This window comes from Alosa pseudoharengus, unplaced genomic scaffold (genome assembly GCF_046254945.1).
Source record: "Alosa pseudoharengus isolate Yale_2024_CS ecotype anadromous, Long Island Sound unplaced genomic scaffold, YU_APseudo_1.1 YU_APseudo_1.1_scf_21, whole genome shotgun sequence".
Lineage (NCBI taxonomy): Eukaryota > Metazoa > Chordata > Actinopteri > Clupeiformes > Clupeidae > Alosa > Alosa pseudoharengus.
Window position 1 is genome coordinate 16816335 of NW_027468674.1, and position 6183 is coordinate 16822517.

The 6183-nt window shown below is 45.8% G+C and overlaps 1 protein-coding gene across 1 annotated transcript in view; it reads left to right on the forward strand.

Moving 5' to 3' along the window:
• Positions 1-503: 503 nt before the first annotated feature.
• svild (supervillin d) overlaps positions 504-6183 on the forward strand; it is a gene marked incomplete in the record, with an annotated part of 80620 nt that continues 74940 nt past the window's right edge. The window contains 1 exon segment of the mRNA XM_076298007.1: positions 504-966.

The following is a 6183-nucleotide window of genomic DNA, read 5'->3' on the forward strand; positions in this document are numbered from 1 at the left end:
CATTTTTAATCTTCATGCAGACATTTTTTATAGCCTACGCCGAAAAGGAAGGCCAAATAGCCTAACTAACTGATGTGTAGCCTTCCTATTCAAAGTTCTTGCCCTGTGACATTACTTCCTGTAGTGTCATAAAATGAGCAGTAGATGGCAGCACAACAATAACCAATTTCATCGCTCCTTTGTGGCACACGACTTATTCTGAGTAGGTTTTCAGTTAAAAGAAGACAGGACAATTATGCCATGGTTCCATAGCCCACTTGGCGATTGAACACCATCGTTTTATTAGTATAACGTAGTTTATACTCTGTTTTTTTTAGCCAGGGATTTTGTCATCCGCAGACGTTAGGCTACTGTCACCCTAGATCACTGTTCACGGATCAGCACGTAGCCAGAGTAGTATACTGTGTCGAGCAGCTCCCAGCGTGCACTGACTGACGAGAGGGATTGCCCACCGCCGCCAGACTGCGAGACTCGTCGCGCTGGGAAGGAGTGGGGCGGGGTTTCAACTTTGCAACGCGATTGGAAAATAAACTTCGCTGGAGGGGCAGGGATAGGAAAGACCAGTGCCACAGATGTGTGAGGTGTCCCACACTCTCTGTGGTGTGTTCAGGGAGTGATTTGAACGCTTCTATTTTAGAAAGCCACCTCCGCCCTAAAGGATTGCCAAGCGTGCATTTTTTAATCCAGCCAAATCTTCGTCTTCCTCCCACGAAGCTAAGTGGCGTTGTCCTTACAGCTTGTCTCAAAACAAAGACATTTGCCGTTTGCACGTGTGGGCTTTCTTCTCCAGTTTGTCTTAAATTGAAATTTGAATCATTCAGCGGGTGTGAATCGATCCCGCTGAGGCTAATGAAAACATCCTTTCTGACAGTTGGACAGCTGGTTATCGCTTCTTCGCCGTGCATGAAGGAGGGAATGTAGTCTACTTTTCTTTCACCACCTGGCATACTTCTCCAATTTAAACCGGTAAGAAGTAACACGACTCTTGTCTGTATGATAGTCAACGTTACAGATTAACTAGCGATCACTGCTAAATCGCTGCAGCATATAGCTTATTTACAACACAATTAGTGGGTGTGTGAAGTGACCATAATGGCTGTTTAGAGGTCCGATCAGCTGTCATTGTGTATAATGATCTAAACCATTAGCCCAAACAATAGCAGCCCGAGATTAATTGTCTTCCTGTAAATAAAGTGTTAACGTAATGCTGTCCACGATTTGCAAGGGGGTGTAGTGTAACCTGCATAGCCTAGCTGTACATCAATTAACGCTAGCTTATGTTGTCAAAATAAATTACCACCCTCTTCCAAATGCCGTCTTTGTGTGCTATGTTACTTTGTCGTGTAAGTGTATGCTACATAGTTTGCAATGGTTGGGATCTAGCTTGAGAGAGGTAGCCTATGTTGAGGTATCCTATGCCCGGGGAACCAACCTCTCAGTTGTGGTGATGCAACTCTTGGGTGTTTTACAATTTTGCAGAAGAGTTTGAGAAACGGTGTGCGCTGAATGACAGCCCTGCCTGTTCACAATTCCTCACTAGGGTTGGAGTGATGCACTCGACATTCTTGCCCCCCAAGCCATAGTCTAGGCCTACTCTGACGGGGCTGTGATCTGCTTTTAATTACACATATCAATCAAACTCTGGAGCTGCTTTCAAGTCTTCCTGTAAGCTACCTCTTGCATTACAGCTCTGAAATGCGAAATACTTGCATTAAACATTCAGTCTTTGATATGGTGCTTTAAAGATCACAAACTCGGACTCAAATAGAAGTTCGTTTGGGATTCTTATCAGGCGAACTCGCATAACCTCGCTTAAAAGAAAATCTCCTTGGATGGGGCGTAGGCCTAGGACTTCTAGCTGGTCTCCTGGGGTGACTGTAATCGCGTGTGTCTTTGGGGTTGGGCGAGATCCCCCGTCCTCGGGAGTGGAGATAGTTTCCCTGGCTGGAGTGGAAAGGGACTATGCTCACTCAGCCTGACAGAACTGTAGACCTTGACCTACAAATGTGTCCACTTGGGCGGTGCTCTTGGAAAGTACCTGGGAAATCCTAATGCAGCTTGCGAATTTTTCAAAGTGCTGTAGAATGTCTTTTGAGGTAGTCATACTCCCCATATAGCCCTGGCATGCTACAACTATAGCAGAGGCATTTATCCTAGTGCCTCAAAAAATGAAAACACACTGGCTTTGTTTCAGAATGCAAATGAAAACAAATTACATTAGGTTTACTTGTGATTGTGTTTGTTCCATTCATTATACTGTGTTTAGTTAAGCATCTATGACATGGTCTGGACATCTTATTTCCATCCACTGCCACATTTTATAGTCCTACAGTGCATTGCTATGTCTGCAAGGGTTGACTGATTGTGAGAAAGATTAAGCTGTGTGTGTGTCTGTGTGTGTGTGTGTGTGTGTGTGTGTGTTTGTGTGAGTGTATCCCCGTGTGTCAGAGTGGGTCATGCACTAGTGTGTCACCATACCCTACATGGTGTCTATCAGGGACAGCAACCCCTATCATAAGTCATTGTCTAGAAGGAGCGCTGATATGACTTCAATGCATAATTTCATGCTCTCTCTGACAGGACCCTGGGTGAGGTTGAGGTGTTAAGTGTGACAGCCAGGCAGGCAGGCAGGGATTCAGTACAGCTCCGGGTTGGGGCCCATATCAACAGCTCCAGGGGCAGGGAGGGTAGATAGGCCGAGGAATGTCGATGGAGCCTCGGATAAGCCGTCCCAGAGATGACATGTGGTATACGCCCTGTCAGGATAGAACGAGAGAGAGAGACAGACAGACATTCTGTTGGGCAGGGAGAGATTGACTTGATAGATAGTGAGAGATTTGGAATGAGAGACAACCTAGTAGTGGTAGTAGAGGGAGAGGGAGACATCCTGTACAAAGTGAGTGAGGCGGAGAAAGGGAGAACAACATGTTTTATAGAAAGAGGCACAGGATAGAGAGAAATTGTGAAATGCCCTGTTGACATGAGTGAAGATGGGTGCTCTGTAAGGGAGGAAGAGAGAGAGAGAGGGAGAGAGACAGGGAGAGAAAAAGGTGCATGCTTTAAAGACCTGTGGTGTGTGTCAACAGTACTAACTCACCCCTCTTCGTCACCTCCAGCTGACTGTGCTGAGCAGATGGGCTCAACATGCCCCAACACAGAGAGACAGACCTGCTCATGCATTCCGTTTGTTCAGTGTACAGTTGCTCCCAAAAGCACTTTGTGTGGGTGTGTGTGTTTTACACAGACAGACAGAGGAGCTTTTTGTTAGTGATTCTGAGATGAATGCTTGTGACCAGACCAGTGTGAAATGGTGATTCTTGCATATGTGTGACCCATGGTTTGTGTATGTGTGTGTGTTTCTTTCAGGGGTATCAGTCAGTTAAGTATTCCTTACGGGTGTGTAACACAAGGGATGTTTGTCGTAGTGTGTGGAATGAAACTTGTGAGAAGACGTCATCAGGAAAACTTCAATGAAATTGCCGCAGCTGAGTGATCGATATCAAACAGCTGTCTTTAATATCTGCAACGCATTTCTCATCGTATGTTTTTGCCTAAGGTCATCTTGACTCAACCTCATTCGCTAAAGCAGCTGGGTGGCCAAAATCCTGTTTTACCCATCGGAAAAGGCGTAAATATTTACACCACTCGGTCACAAATGTGTTTTCCAGAAAGCTCCTAAAGATTTTCATCTCTCTCCAGATGTTAGTACAAACCCCTCTCCATCAATACACAGCCGTCGCTAACAACCTGGCTAAGTATGGTGAGGGATTACCCTTCTGGCTAGCCAGCGCGCCGGTGTTTATTATTGACATATTGTGAATGTAAACACAGCAGAGTGTCTCAGGCACAGAAGGCTGTGTCTGGCTAATGTATTAAGAGATGCAGGGTTGCGATTTAGGAGACAGGGTCAGATTCCCCTTGGCACTGATTGTTCCCTCTGAGGGGAGAAGAGAGGAAAAGAGTGTCAGGAGGTGGTAGTTACCAACCATAAGTGGAAATACAGAGTTGGACGTCACCCTTACTTTGCTCTCTCTCTCTATCTCTCTCTCTCTATCTCTCTCTCTCCCCCTTTCTGTCTCTCTCTCTCCTCTCTTTTTTTCTCTCTGTCACTCCTTGCACTTGCTCTTTTTCTGTCTCTCAGCATCTCTCTCCACATTTCCATCTGACCAGATATCTCTCAACTTCTTTTTATATTTCCTCATGTTTGCTCTCTATCCTTCTCTTCTCTCTCTTCTTCCCTTCTTTCTTTCTTTCTTTCTTTCTTTCTCTTCTTTCCCCTCGTTCTCCATGCCTCCTGCTCAGCTCCTTCCTAATGGTCCCTTGGCCAGGAAGTCGGGTCTGCTGTAAATATTTACCCTGCTTTAAGTAGGGGGACGCGACAGCGGGCGAGAGAGATGGCCACTCCCGTCCCATTCTGTCTCATCCAAAGAGCTCGGGGGGGGGGTGGGGTCGCAACCTGCAGATGTTGCCCCAGCTAAGAGGCTCGGTATGCGGGCGGCCATGGCACCTGAGACAGCAACGGTTTACAGTGGGGTGGATGACCCGTCGGGTCTTCCCCTCCTTAATTGGTCTTGTTGTCCGACTGCACAGCGCAGCGCAGCTTTCTTGCAGAGGTTGTTTGCAGCAAGCAAGCGTTGCCAAATTTGCACGTTACATCAGCTGACCTATTGGCCCACACAAAAGATCCGCTTGCGAGCAAAGCCAGCCGCTCACACGCCCAAAGTTGAATAGCTCTGCACTTGAGAGTGTGAGAGTGCGGAAAGTGAGACTATTGTGAATAGGGCTTCTATTTTGGGATTTGTGAATTGGTCTGAAATGGGATACGTTGCTGTGAATGGTACTGTAATAAGGTACATGTGTAGATTTATGAGATTGGTCTTACCTGTGTTTTTGTGTTATTGTGTGTGTGTGTGTGTGTGCGTGTGTGTGAAGGTGGAGATATGAACACATACTTCTTTCACTGTCGGCTTGAGAAAATGAGGATGTTTAGCAATAGCTAACTTTGTGTGTTTGTTATTGTCTGTATCGGCCATGTATTCATCCAACTTTGTCACTGTTTCCTGGAACTTCATCTTGATGCAAATCCCAGCCATGTTAGTGCTATAATTAGGCTTTGTATTGTATGGTTGTGTATTGCTGAATACACACACACACACACAGACATAAACACACAGAAATGCCCACACATTTGCCTATCTAGTTGGCAAAATACAACCACCTTCCCTGTAGTTTTCACTCTCTGACTCGCGCGCACACACACACACACACACAGAAGTAGAATGATCTGATACTAACACAGATTCACTTTATATAGCTTACGCCACTTGGCCTGCCAATGCAAATCTTTAGCCACATGCACTTTAGCCTCCCTGTCATAACCAGCATCATGTCAGCATAGGACGGGACATGACATGCAAGAAAGAAAAGCGAATGCAACTGAAGGTAGGTATGCACTACTGTGTGTGTGTGCATGTGTGTGTGTGTGTGAGGGAGGGATCCTGCCATTGGATGACTGTAAGGAATGGCTCATTGTTAGTCTGTAAGGTTTTAACTATTCTCTTGAGTCCTTTTCAGAGTGAGCTGAAGCAGGCCTATTAATGCTGTGCATTCCTTAGACCAAAGGCACACACAGACGCACACACACACATACGCACACATACCATGCGACACACATGCACACAAACACACGCATGCACACACACACACACACACACTTACACACAAATGCACGAGTGAAACACTCATGCAAAAATACACATGCACACACATGCAGTACATAACACAGACATGCATACACAAAATGTCAGTCACTTCTGCAGTCACAAACATGCACACACCCATGCACACCTCCATGAGACATACTGTTAAAACATTAAAACTATTAAAACTCATACATGTGCATACACTCACACATAAAGGGTCTAGCACCCCCGCACACACACACACACAAACACACACAAACACACACACACATTCCACTCTCCCAGATGGTGTGGGCTCTTCGGACACCCCGTGACCACAGGGTGCTGCTTAAAACTCTTCCACTCCATTGCCTCTCTCTCTTTCTCTCTTTCCTCCCTCTCTTTCTCTCTCTTTCCTTCCTCTCTCTTTCATCCCTCTGTCTTTATTGATCCAACAGTCAAACAAGGTTTTGAAAGCACATTGTGATTTTTGAAGAAAGAT